The sequence below is a fragment of the Anomalospiza imberbis genome, chromosome 7 (assembly GCF_031753505.1).
Source record: "Anomalospiza imberbis isolate Cuckoo-Finch-1a 21T00152 chromosome 7, ASM3175350v1, whole genome shotgun sequence".
NCBI lineage: Eukaryota > Metazoa > Chordata > Aves > Passeriformes > Viduidae > Anomalospiza > Anomalospiza imberbis.
This window is the reverse complement of record NC_089687.1, coordinates 35,093,972-35,106,674: the sequence shown is the minus strand read 5'-3', so window position 1 is coordinate 35,106,674 and position 12,703 is coordinate 35,093,972. Positions and strand designations below refer to the sequence as shown.

Below are 12,703 nucleotides of genomic sequence, written 5' to 3'. Positions count from 1 at the left end.
AGAAGGCAGAGGCTGCAGCAGTGCCATGAAGAGCTTGGGCTCCATCAGCCTGAGTAAGTGCTCAAAGTGTCAGGCAGAGGCCAAAGGGAGGCAGAGGTTTTTCCTTCCACCTGAATCAAGGTCTACTTCATCTTCATGACTTTCACAATGTCAGCCTTGATATTTTCTGTTCATGCAACCTCTCTTTAAAGTTGATACTCGTCATGTTGTTTATAGAGGATAAAATGGATTGAATACTAGATAAGATTTTGTTCCCTGTCTCTTCAGAGGAATGCTTCTTTAGCGGATGTTGTTTCTTCTTCTTTCCAAATTACTATTAATTATCTATTTTGCCCTGAATCATCATCCAGATTCTGTGTGCTTTAATCAATGTATTCTGTTTGCAGTGTAAGAAAAAATTACTGTAGTGACACAAAATAATTTCTCTTCTTAGTATGGTACCCAGCCGTACTTTTAACATTGGAAATAATGAGTCATGGAATCAAGAGCACGTGATGTGGTCTTTGTGAAAGACATCTCAACTGGCATGGGGTCATATTATAAGGCATCAGCCTTAGAAATTTCTTCCCATTCGCTCAAACAATTTCTCTATTGTGCAAACATATGTGAAGTCCTGCCTGCCTTTCTCTTCCTTGCAGTCTGTGTTAAACTTCATTTGGCACTTGGATTTATGTTCCAAGCTTTTCTTCATCAAATTCATTGAACCCAACAGTAGATAATTTAAAGGCTGTACAGAGATATTTTTTCTGAAGGGGTTATAAAAGAGGCAGACTGCTACTTCTAGCTTGAGCCAAAATATATGGAGTGAATATTGTGCAAGTTTCTTTGCAAGCAGATGTATCTTGTCCGTGACAGAGAAGGCACTGGCTTTACAAATGCTGGGAGTCATGTAAGTGCTCTGTGTCACCCTGAATTAGGATTTGTTTCTGCTTCCATTGACTTAAGCACATGAACATTAATCTCCAACGTTAATCAATTTATTGTCTCTGAGCCCCCATAAGATAAAGAATTACAATCTCTATTTTGCAGATGAACTGAGTTGCAAGGAGATTCAGATTCCTATTTAAACATGTGTTTGGGCACCTAAGGATGCAACTAGATGCCAAGTAAGATTTATGAAAGTGTCTTAACTGATCTTGAGGGGAAGTTTAGAGAAGTGAGGGGATTTATAAATTCAGTAAGGCACTGAAGTATCTATAAGAGCCTCGTGCTGACTTCCCTGGTCTCACCTGTGTCTGGGAGCAGAGCTAGAGCTGGGTCCTGGAAGAGCCTGAGCCCTGCACTTGAGCACTGCTCACACCGACACGCACAGACTTTGTTTGTTCCCAGCCTTGTCATTCCATCACTGCCCCCTTGCCACCCCAGGGTAATTTTCAGATGCTTTCTCTCCAGGCACAGCAGAGGGTGCAGCTCCAGGACCATGGAGGTGTAGTGGCTGCAGAGCTGCTTTGCTTTGTTGTGCCTGGGCAGCCAGTGAAGGCCTCTGAATGAACCGCCTGTGCTGAAGAATGGGCTAGGTGGCTTAGCTGTATCACTCTCCAAAATATTATGTAATTATCATATATTGTATAGTTAAGGACATGCAGAGGTGTCAAATGTTTGCTTTTTTATTTTTTTTAATTAAAAAAAATATTTATTTAAACAATGCCCATTTCAGAAAGACTTCCTTTGCTCCTGGTGCAAAAGACTGACTTGAGACTTGTTTGCATCCTTACAGCCTGCTGGGAATGAGCTTGTTGTGGAAACCACTAGGTGGAAATGACAAATAATAAATTTGTTGAAAAATGCAGCTTGTAAGCAGGAACCAGAATGAAAATTGAGTCAAGTTAGATGAAAACGTTGGGGGAGAAAATGTTTCAGCAACACTAAAATGGCTTTTGATGTTTGAAAGTAGAAAACGTTTCCATGTTTGTTTCAAAAATATGTATTTCAGCTCAAGAAGGCCAGCACTAGAAGGGGGGAGGTGACACAACTTCAGAAAGGTTTTATTTTCTTTTTGCCCAAACAAATTTCTTGAGTCAACTCAAATGATTTTCATAGCAAATGAAACATTTCTGTTTGTTTGACCCATATGATTATTTCTTTGTGTTTGTAGTCACTGTGAAAACTCTGTTTTCCCTATGTCTCCTACCAGAACTGCAGGTTGGAGACTGGAATATTCCACCTCCGTGTGTGCGGGGTGCAGCTGCTTGAAATAAATCTCTAAGTTTTAAACATCTCAGACTCTGCCTCATGGTAGATGCTTTATTCTTACCCTGGAGTGAGAATCCCCTGTTGATGGTATCTTTAAGGAAGCTGCTGATCCCAAAGCCCCAGGCCAGAAACCTGGCAACAGAGTAGTAACAAGGCATTGTTATAGGAGCAAGTCACTTTGTCCAAAGAGTCTTTAGTGTATATGCACGAATAAAAGTGGTTGTGAATGTTCCAGAACTTTAAAAGAAGTCAGTGAACTCACTGTGCCCATGCAAGCAGATAAATGAAGCATGGCATGTGATGTATAAAATTATATGTCCCTCCTGGGAGCCTTCCTGAACCCCTCAGATCAGATTTGGCACAGGGGTAGTTGAATCTAACATGGCTGTGACTGTAGCCTTCACAACTAGAATTGAGCGGGTACATACACTTGATGGGAATGTGACAAGGGAAAATTGAAGGTAAAGTCTGCTAGACAGCCAATAAATTTCCTTTATATCTTTATCTTTTCCTTGCTTGGCAATTATTTCAGCAGGTGCTGAACTACTTTCTGCCTGCTGTAAATGAGGGGGACTCAAACGACCTACTGTAAATTCTTGATATTTCTTGTACTTATGAGAAGACATAATCATCTGAAGAACTTGTATATTTAGTGTGGATTTGGGTGATTTTTAAATAATGCCTTTTTTTTTTTTTTTTAAGCCCAAGATTGGTCATAACTAGTGTTAGGTTGCTTAGTACTCTATAACTGAGATGTGTTCATATTGTCACCAAATAGGTAAAAATCTGTTTTTAAAATGGTAGGGTGGAGTTGCTGCTCGGTGGAGTTGCTGCTCAGGTCGTTCCACATTATTTGTTGTAATTCAGTAGCCAGTTATAGACAGCATATCACTATTAGGTTATAGCCCTCCTAGGTTATGGTTTTTAGAACCGTAAAGCAAGACTTGCAGGGTTTCAGGGGTTGATTACAGAGAGGTTTATTGTTATTTCTTACACTTAAATCTGCTAGGTATGTTAAAACATCCAAGCAGGAGATCTGGAATAGCAATGATGTGCAGTTAAACACTGAAAAATGCCTACCTCTTCTACAGAGTACAGCTACTAAAGTATTGCTTATTGTGCATTAGTATTCTGTGTTCATTACCTGCAGAGCTACTACAGGCAGTAGAGTGAGCAGGCTGTACCATTTGTGACTTCATGCTACAGTATTCTCGCTTGCCTGCACAGTTGACCCGATCCTGTATGTCATCAGGGAGGAGATGTTTAACTTGTGACACTGCTAATCCTTTCCTGAAGGCTTTTCGTTCTTCCTGCATGTTGTCCTTTCGTTGCTTTTGTGAGCTGGAACATGCTTGCTCAGCCCAGTGATGAATTCATGTAATTACCTATGGATGTACCGAGGTCCTGTTGACTTTAACATTAAAGATCAGTGATTGCCTAAGTATTGCACTGAAACAGGACCCCCAGGCATTTTCACATGCACAGGCTAACTTGGGAATTGGTGCACCTTATTGTAGTCCTCCACTGCTGGGAAGGGAGAGCAGGCTGGAGGCAGCCAGGAACACAGCAGCCAACAGGGTGCTCATCTCCCCCAGGAAATCCCCAGTCCACACAAGTGGGATGCATGGAAACAAATTGTGGCGTTAGACAATGTTCAGAGTGTGTATTTGGTTAATCCAGTTCTAGAGAGTTGGGCTGCCTGCAGGTGGGAGTTCACAAAGGCACATGTACCTGCAAGGAAGCTGCAGGGTACTGCTGTGTGTGTAGTGTGTACCTCTACAGGACCCCCCTTTGCTGGAGCTCTGGGGGACAGAGCCCTTCCTGGCTCAGCCAGGTTCTCGTGCAAGGTAGGGGTGATGTGTAGCTGCTCTTGGTAAACATGCTTGTCTCCATGTTTGTATTTTGCTGATAGAAATGCAGCTAGTGAATGCATTGTGATAGTGCTGTGATTTACAGGGACTGTTTCAATATTGTCAAGCCCGAAGAGTCTGGGTTGAGCTTGGTATGTGGAGGCATCAAGCCTTCAGAGAAGATGATTGTCCTCAGGTGGAATGACTGATATTCCTGGGAATCAGAGTTACAAAAAACCTTGAGTCTCCAGTTCGTGTATTGTTCCAACCCAGTAGTCACATTATATATTCCCTGTAGGGGCTCATTTGATCCTTTCAGGTACAGTTTGCGCTCACAGGAGTGCTCGCTCCTTAACAAGAGGGGAGATGGTGCTGTTAGAGCAGTTCCAGCCTGGGCTTCTGCTGAAGTTCTGTGGCATTGTATTCCCAAGCTGGTGATGGAGGAGTGGACCTTTCCTTTCTCCATCCCTTCAGAAGCCATCCGTGCTGCTTCCTCAGTGCTTTGATATTCTGCCAGCTGAGGGAGGGAAGAGCCATTTATAAATATTTCTGGTAATACAGTAAGTACTCTCACATGTTTTGCTCACTCATTTTCCGTATCCAGAAATCTATCCGACCAGAATCAGTTCACTCTCTTTTATTAGCAGAAATAGATCCACAACAATTAAAATTGATTTAAAAAAAAAAAAGAAAAAAGAGAAGCAGCAGCAAGCACATCATATTGACTGTGTGTATATTCACACTGCCTTCCAATCCATGGATAATTACCCCTCAGAGATTGTGTACTATGTACAGTATGATGATGGAATTATGCACTTTAAAGAGCTTCAGTGAGCCTCTTAGATTGCCAGTTTCTTTTCCCTTTTCTTCTTTTTTCCCCTTTTTTTCATTGCAGTGAGTAATGATTTTTAAATGCACATGACCTGTCCTCAAAACCAAAGTAAGTCATGTCAGTGATGTTTTGTCTCTGGGTCTGACTTTCCTTGAACTGATGCAGTAGAGGTGTACCCCTGAGATGAAGTTGCATGGTCAGGGGATCTCTTGGGATTGCTGATCCTCATTAGTGAGGGGAAAGGCAAGTGGAACTTAGAAGTGCTTATTCTGTTTGGCAGCAGGCACCCAAATTGCACTTCCTCGAAGGAAAGAGGGCTTGAATGAGCTTGTGGGTACAAATCCATAGGAAAGCAGGATTTGTTATTTTGGCTGATTGTGGGTCATCTGACCTGAACACTAAGAACCAGGGGTAGTGGTTTCTCTGAACTGGTCAGAGCCAGTTCAACTGTTTTGATTCGCAGTTTCACACACACTCACAAAATTAAAATATTGTCTATACATTTCAGCCTAACTTGTTTTTGGCAAAGTGATAAGCAAGTAAAAAACAGGGCCTCGTCGTAGGAAGTGTCAAGCCATCTTAATTTTAGGCAGAAATACCAGCTCCTCCTAGAGGAAAAGAGCCAGTCCGTAAATAGCTCCCAACAGATCCTTTACCCAAGCAGACAAAAGGGTGTGACGTGCAGGAATTGCTGCTAATGCCAGATTTCATCTTTCCACTGGTAATGTGTCACCTGGGTTTGAGTTTGTCTAAGGTGTGACTTGGTGTTCAGGCAGGAGCGTTCATTGATACTCAGTGAACAGCTCCCCAGATCCTTTGCAGCTCTTGAGGGAACATCTCCAAAGGAGTTGGAAGGGGAGGTACCTATTGAACCACAGCCATGGGGACTGAGGTTGCAGGGCTGCTGGTCTCTGTGTTCTGTGACTGCAGCTCTATTTACAGATTTTTATCTTTTGTTGACATCTTTAATAAATGTTTGGTAACAGCAAGTGGTGCTGCATCCTGTTCCACCGGCTTGGACCAGCGGGCTCTTGTGTTAAAGGGAGAGTTCCCGAGCACAACTTATTGCCCAAAAAGAGTCTTTTTAACTGGGACTAGAGCAGCTGTGATATCCTCACAGCTGCCTTGCTCCTATTCAAGGGTGAATGAAGGGGAGCTTAGGAGTGCTCCCAAGAGTAGGCTGGTGTGTACAAGCCAGCCCTCTCTTGCCATCCCTCCATCCTCAGGGCTCTGTGTCCCAGGAGGTGCAGTGTCCTTGCTGTCCCCCTGTAACCCTTGCTTCGAGCCTGTATGTGTGGCTCTGTGGGGTGGTTGGACACGTGGTTCCCATGGAGCAGCTGAGTTTACGGGACACGTTTGGGAAAGGCCTGAGGAAGTATCAGATGCTTCAGTGTACGCAGCTCGTATGTCTCTGACTTCCTGATTCCCCTGGGTAGTGGTGAGTGGTGCTCAAAGGCACTGACAGCACCTTTCCATGTGCTTGGTGATGGCCTGAGCTCCTCAGCAGCCTGAGCTGTTCCGCCTCAGCCTCCAGTCCTGCAGTCCATGGGGGATCTGCTCAGGGCTCCCGGGTGCTCTGGTGAAAATGAGGGGGCTTTTTGTGCTTCAGTGGGCAATAGGAGAAAATGTCCCTGTTTTTGTCCCTATTGTTATTGTTTTAATCTAACTTGGGGAGTCATTCCTTACTCGTTAAAGATGTAAATTTTAGGTGCCTAATTATGTATTTCACTTGCCAACTCTCTCCATCCCCTTTCTTCCATGATCCCACTACCCTCTTCCCTTCTCATTCCCTTAAATGTGTGTAGATGATGAATAGCAAATCTTCTCATAGAATTCTTCAGGAATCTTTAGTGTAGGGTTTTGCTTTTGTTTGCTTTTCTGGTGACTTGGAGATGGCATGGTGAGAAAAGAAACATGTGAGCTAAACCTGTTGGTTTGAACATTGTGTCAGAAAATATCCATAAATTGCAAGTTACTACACAGATGTATAGATTTAATGAGACTGTGTAATGCCATTTATTTATGCTAAAGAATCTGACACATACGGTACTGAAAAAAGTTAATACTCTAAGAGTTATTTTATATTTTTCCATTGCCATCTGTCACTGCCTACATAATAATGATACAGGTGAAAGCCTAGCACTGCTTTAAAAAAATCAGAATGAATAGTCATTTAAATGTCTTGCTGCTTTAATAGCTGGTGTGTTTTAAGTTGTGGGAAGGAGGCAGCAGAGATACCCTCCCCCTGTTTTCAGTATATTAAAATTTGAGTTTAAACAGATTTGGATTCTTGAAGTGATTTATGAAAATGGAAAATGACTATAAACTCTACTGTCCTTTACATTTGGAAAAGTTAAGGGACTAAACCAGATGCTGCCATCCTTGTAACATACCATAAGTGGCTCTTGGAGCAGCCCTTTCATGTGCATCTTGAGATGCGGGTGAATTTTTATGCTCTTAAGTTCTGCCTTAATGGGCTGAACTCAATACTGCTGGGATCTCTGAACTGTGAGCAGGTATTTCCAGATCCCTAAATCCTCATCCTCATCTTCCTTCTCAAATAATTAAAAAATAAACCATGTAAGGAAATACAATCTTTTTTCTTTAGCTGCCTCAGGTAAAAATACATGTTTCAAGGCAGCACCACGCTGACAGAAGTCAGCGTTTACAAAGACACTGGCTTTTAAGAGGTCTCCTTGAACATTGTGTAGTCATACTGTGGTTAGGCAGAGCTGCTTTCCCTTTTATTTCCTTGAGTCGTGCAGGACTCCAGCCCGGCCGTGGCTGCGAGGTGCACGGGGAGAAGTCCCTGTGCTCAGGCATTTGCAGAGATCCAGGGCTGCACATGGACCTGGGGACCTGCTCATTGCTTTGCAGCAGCCACCTGCCTCCCAGGGTGCAGACAAGGCTTTGGCTCAAACAAAAACAGGTTTTGTTGTTCGTCTGCTTTTTACAATATAGTGACAAAGACAGAAAATATTTTTGTGGCAGGTGCTTATCCTATAATTTTCCATGGGTTGATGAGTTTGGGAGGTGCCTTATTTAGAGGAGGAGGACATGGCTAGGTCAGGTTGCATTAAGATGATTTAGAGTTTATATAATGAGAAATAAATAAAACTTTTCCTGAAAGCTGTGAATGATGATGTATAACTTGGTAATGAAAACCTTTCACTGATTTAAGATAATGTCTTTAGTGGTAAAAATGCCGGAAAATGAAGCAAGGTCCTGACCCAGAGAAGTGATTCCACTGGCTTCAAACAATTTCTTCAGGTGTATTTTCAAATATAGTGTAGATTCCTAATGGAAAGTTCCTTATAAATGAAATAATCATTACTGTTTTAATTATGACCCTTTGTGTACGCTGGAAAGAATCTTAGGAAGTCCTGCACTTTTAAAGAAGCAGAGACAACAATGAGTGAGCCAATAAGGTTTTCGTCTCTTCAAATGGATGTTATCAATCACTTTATTTTTGTTTATAAGGGATGATCCATATATAGCTGTAGTTTATCAGCATTTTCCATTACAAACTTCTGCTTTTTGTACAATTTAGAGCTCTCAGCAGCCTTTAGGGGTGAATGTTGTGTCACTCCTCAACGAGTGTTTCTTCTGCTCCCTCATTAGGATCTGAACTGGTCTTAAAAATGTGTTCATGGTTTCATGTTTTGAGAGACAGCGTGGTTCACTACAGGACTGAGCCTTTATTTTTCCTCCTCTCTCTGCTTTTCTGTGTGTATCAGAAATAGCTCTACTGAAGTAAAGAAGAGCTGTGGTAGGAGAGGAGACTGACAGTATTTAACGTACATGGTGCAGACAGTAAGAGACTTGCTTTCGGTCGGCAAGGGAAAGACTGTGGGAGACCACCCACAGCACCAAACCTGCCTCCTGCACTGCACAGCCACTGTGACATGGAACTGCACAATGGAGGGGGCCCTGGAGAAGAACAGCTGCTGGGCACCACCGCCCCCAGCATCACCTGCCCCTCGGAAACAAGTGGGAAATTATTCACACAAAGGCACAAAGTCCCAATGGCTGCAGCATGCAGGAGGAGAGAGCAGGGGAGCACAAGGGCTGGGTAGGTCTTGTGTAAAGACAGAGTTTGCCAGATGACATTTCTCCAAAAAACCATGTCTTGTACAACAGCAAAAGGAGAGAAAAAAGAAACATCCTGCTGCCTCTCACCCCATCAAAACAGAAAAGAAAAGAAAAAAAAAAAGCAGAACAATATGTTGGATATAAAGATACATCCAACAATTGCTCCTAGTTTGACCTTAGGGAAAAATCTGTGTCCAAGACGATCATCTGAGTTAGCTTGAGCATCTGTAGAGGGGGCAGCAGCTAGGAGCACAGTCCTGCTGTGTTCACTCACCTTGCATAGGGATCAGGTCCTGACCCTGCAAAAGGGATGGGGGAATGGGAAAGGCAAACTCTTCCTTGCACCTATGGGGAACTGGCAGAAACCTTCTGTTATGTTAAGCACAATATTTGTTGCACTATATTGCTTTGTAAGTACAGGCACAAAGGGAGGGGGAGGCTGGGTCATCAGGAGTACTTTTCCTACCCTGGGATATGAATACACGACTCCGGCTTGTGTAAGTGCCGTTTGCGTAGATGCATTTGTGGGTGAAATTTGGCCTGAGGTGTTTCTGGAGAGGAATCTTGCGACACTGAGCAATCATATATATTCAATTAGGATTTCGTACTCTTGCCAGATGGAGGTATGCAGCATGGGTGACTTGTGGTGAGCAAACAGTCATGCCTGAAGGCTGGGCATCTGGGGAAGATTCTGGGATAGGTACTGCCATACTTACTTATGCCAGGGAACTCCTTACTCAGTGTCCCAGCCTTTGGACTTCAGCAGGAATCTCAGTGAATGTGACCTTGTGGGAGACTGGAAGGATTGCTGGCTCAAAACATTTCTGGCATGTGTGTTACTGAAACCATCAAAATTGGGCCCTGTGATAAAAAAGAGATCTCAGCTCTTAATGCTGCTCTTGCTGGGATGCTGTTTGCTTAAATCGGAGCCCTTCCATCTTTAACTGTGGTCTTTTCAGCTTCATATTTGCATAAGCTTGTATGGCCATTTGAGCTTAAAAGTTGTTTAATGCATTTTAGTGCAGTAGTCTTCATTCCTTGTGTCTGGCTCTGGAGACCTGCGTTGGGAGAAGCGACCTGGTGATTTAGAACCATTGCTGCTGAAAGTGTGTGGTGACATCTGGGGTGCTGCTCCACGTGAGCCAAAGCTGGTTGTTGTGATGGCACAGTGCACCTGGTCAGGAGCCTGATCCAGCTGAAAAGGGTTGATTTTTCTCAGAAAGATTGGTTTTCAACCCAGTTCCATGATCACTGGTGCCAGTGTAAAAGATGGAAGGGGTGGGGATTGAGGGAGGATGGCAACCACAGTTTGTGTCAGCTAAAACCTGACTGAAGCTTGGCTTAGCTATGCAACAGCATCCTAATTTAAACTAAACTTGGGTGTAACAGACCTGTTAGTCTACACTTACTGCACATACCACCTCCAGAAGATATGAAATAAGTCTTCTGTTGCATTTAGTGAGAGTTTAAATTGACTTCAGAGGTAGCAGGCTTAAACTGAGATTCTTCAATGTGAAAACTAAAAATTTCTAAGGATCCCTAAATAAGCCGATCAGTTCTCACTGAATTTCTGGCGCATTAAGCACCTCCTTGTGGGCTTGAAGAATCCCGTTTGCGGCACGCAGAAAAGGACTCGGCACAAAGTTTCTGAAACATTCCATTCTCTTTTTTATTAGTTGTGAACTATTTGGTTCGATTGAACTGTTGTGAATGAACAGAACCCTGCAGAGGTCACTCATGACAAGATGGTATCACCATCTACCATCGCCCTGGCTCGGTGGCCAAAAGCTAAATCTTTAGAGCTCTCAATAAAGAAATTTGACATCCAGCATTGGGAATGTCCGTGATCTTACATTTTGGGACTTGAGTCAAGAAAAGAGTTGGGTAATTTCCCTCTTTTGCAGGTGACATTCACTCTCATTTGTTCCATCCAGATTCAGCTTTACTTCTCTCTAAGCCTCCAGAAAGCTTCAATATACTGTAAAAGCAAAACTGGCTCCTTTGAAATACACATTTCTAACTCTTGACTGAAACATCTTCCATTTCTGTGTTGGAAAGACAGCACTGCCCACAGGTGCCATTGAATAGATGTCTTCCTTTCTCCTGAGCAGCAGATGTGCTGCTGGTGCCTTGAGCAGATCTCACTGTGCTTTATTCCTCAGCATCACAGCTTTGGAGTGATACCCGTTCCTCAAGTACCTGTTCATTTCTCAGGAACTAAATGGTATTTGCTAAAGCTATTTGTTTTTTAATGTCAACCTGTTAGCTAAGTACTTTGTGGCTGTGAGGTGACAACAGAGCTGATTCTGTGCCCTGTTCTGCCACTGCTTGGCTGGCATTCTCATCCCTTGTGTGTGTGCCTTTTTAAAAAGGGGAGACTTGCTGGTGCTCCCTTGTTTACACATTTAATAGCTCACAATTAAGCTGAAATGAACTTGAAAAGAGTCGTTAACTAAGGCCCAAATTCTATCAGCAACAAGAAACTCAAAGATTAAGTTTTCTTTCACTCAAGACTATTTTGTACCATTTCAGGAGGAAAGTGTGTTTGAACATGCATTAAAGTCTCACTACACTTCTGGAGTGATGTAAACACCCTCTTTAAGGACCCTTTTTGCTACCAGAGTGCTCTCAGATTGAACAAGAGCCAGGGATCATTGTTTCCAACTTCTGGCATTGCCTACCTTGAACTTTCAAAATCCATCAAGATAGAAGGGTTCTCCCCCTTCTTCCTTTAATTTTCATCTTACAAAACACTCATCGGTTTGCCATGCCGGTTCTTAAAATTAATTGTATTACACTTACCCTTGCTGAGTGCTTTTGATAGTGTAGAAACAGGGAGTTTAACAGTATAGGGACACACCAACTCCAGGCCTTGTGATGTGTAAGAATTGGGTTCAAAACCTGTTAGAAACTGGGTCATTTTCTATTTGTCTGTAGCTGCCAATTAGCAATGTCATTAATCCACTGCCTAGGAGATGTGCATGATTAAAATAGTGTCACTGATCACTGACAGGACAATATGCACAAGGCTGTGCTGTAGCTGCCTGTCATTGTGCTGCTGTAGGTAGGGCTTAGCCTTGTTTTCCAGAGGGAAGTAACAATTTCATAATTTCTTTGCATCTGGGTGTAAAGACAGACACATCATCTGGGCTTTGAATGCTGCTTTTTGTTGTGTTCTGGACAGGGAACCCGGAGCAGACCCTGGGATTGCTGGTGCCCCACCTGGCACCCACTCTCTGGCCCCTTTGGTTAGGGAACACATTGTGTCTGTGAATGTCCTTCGCTGTGTTCACCCACGGAGCCATCCAAGGCTCCTCGGGGGCGGCGGGTTTGAATTTTGCCTCCTCAAGGATGAATATCTGAAGCTGGGCCAAAGCTTTGCTTCCTGCTGGTGAGAGAAAGGGCGATGGGGGAAGAGGCGTGGGAGGCCTTGAGGAGTCTGGCTTGACTTGCTGCTGCTCCAGGGGCAGCAGGAAGGGGCTGGTGGTGCATGGCTGCTGCCAGGAACGGCCAACCTCCAGCTGGAGACCACAAACCCTTGGTGACAGTGGCCAGCCTGGCTTTCCAAGGCCACAGATAAAATAAGCATTGACCTAAGACAGCAGACAGTGGAGGAGACAGAGGGGTACAGTTCTGCTGCCTTCTTCCTGGTGTGTTGGACAGGAGGAATTTTGTTCCTTAGTGGGAATTGTGCTCTTGTTGCTTGCTTAAGAAGATGTCCAGTGCTTTAATTTAA

General features: G+C 43.4%; 1 protein-coding gene across 23 annotated transcripts in view; it reads left to right on the top strand.

Annotated features, from left to right (window-relative positions):
* The window catches only part of IKZF2 (IKAROS family zinc finger 2), a 116,624-nt gene that overhangs the window by 45,167 nt on the left and 58,754 nt on the right, over nucleotides 1-12,703 (top strand). The window contains exon 1 of one of the 23 annotated variants that reach the window (XM_068196584.1): nucleotides 4,454-4,603. The exons of the other annotated variants lie outside the window; for them this stretch is intronic. The gene's annotated coding sequence lies outside the window, so the exon portion shown is untranslated. Of the gene's footprint in view, nucleotides 1-4,453; nucleotides 4,604-12,703 lie in introns of those variants that run through there. 23 annotated transcript variants of the gene reach the window in all.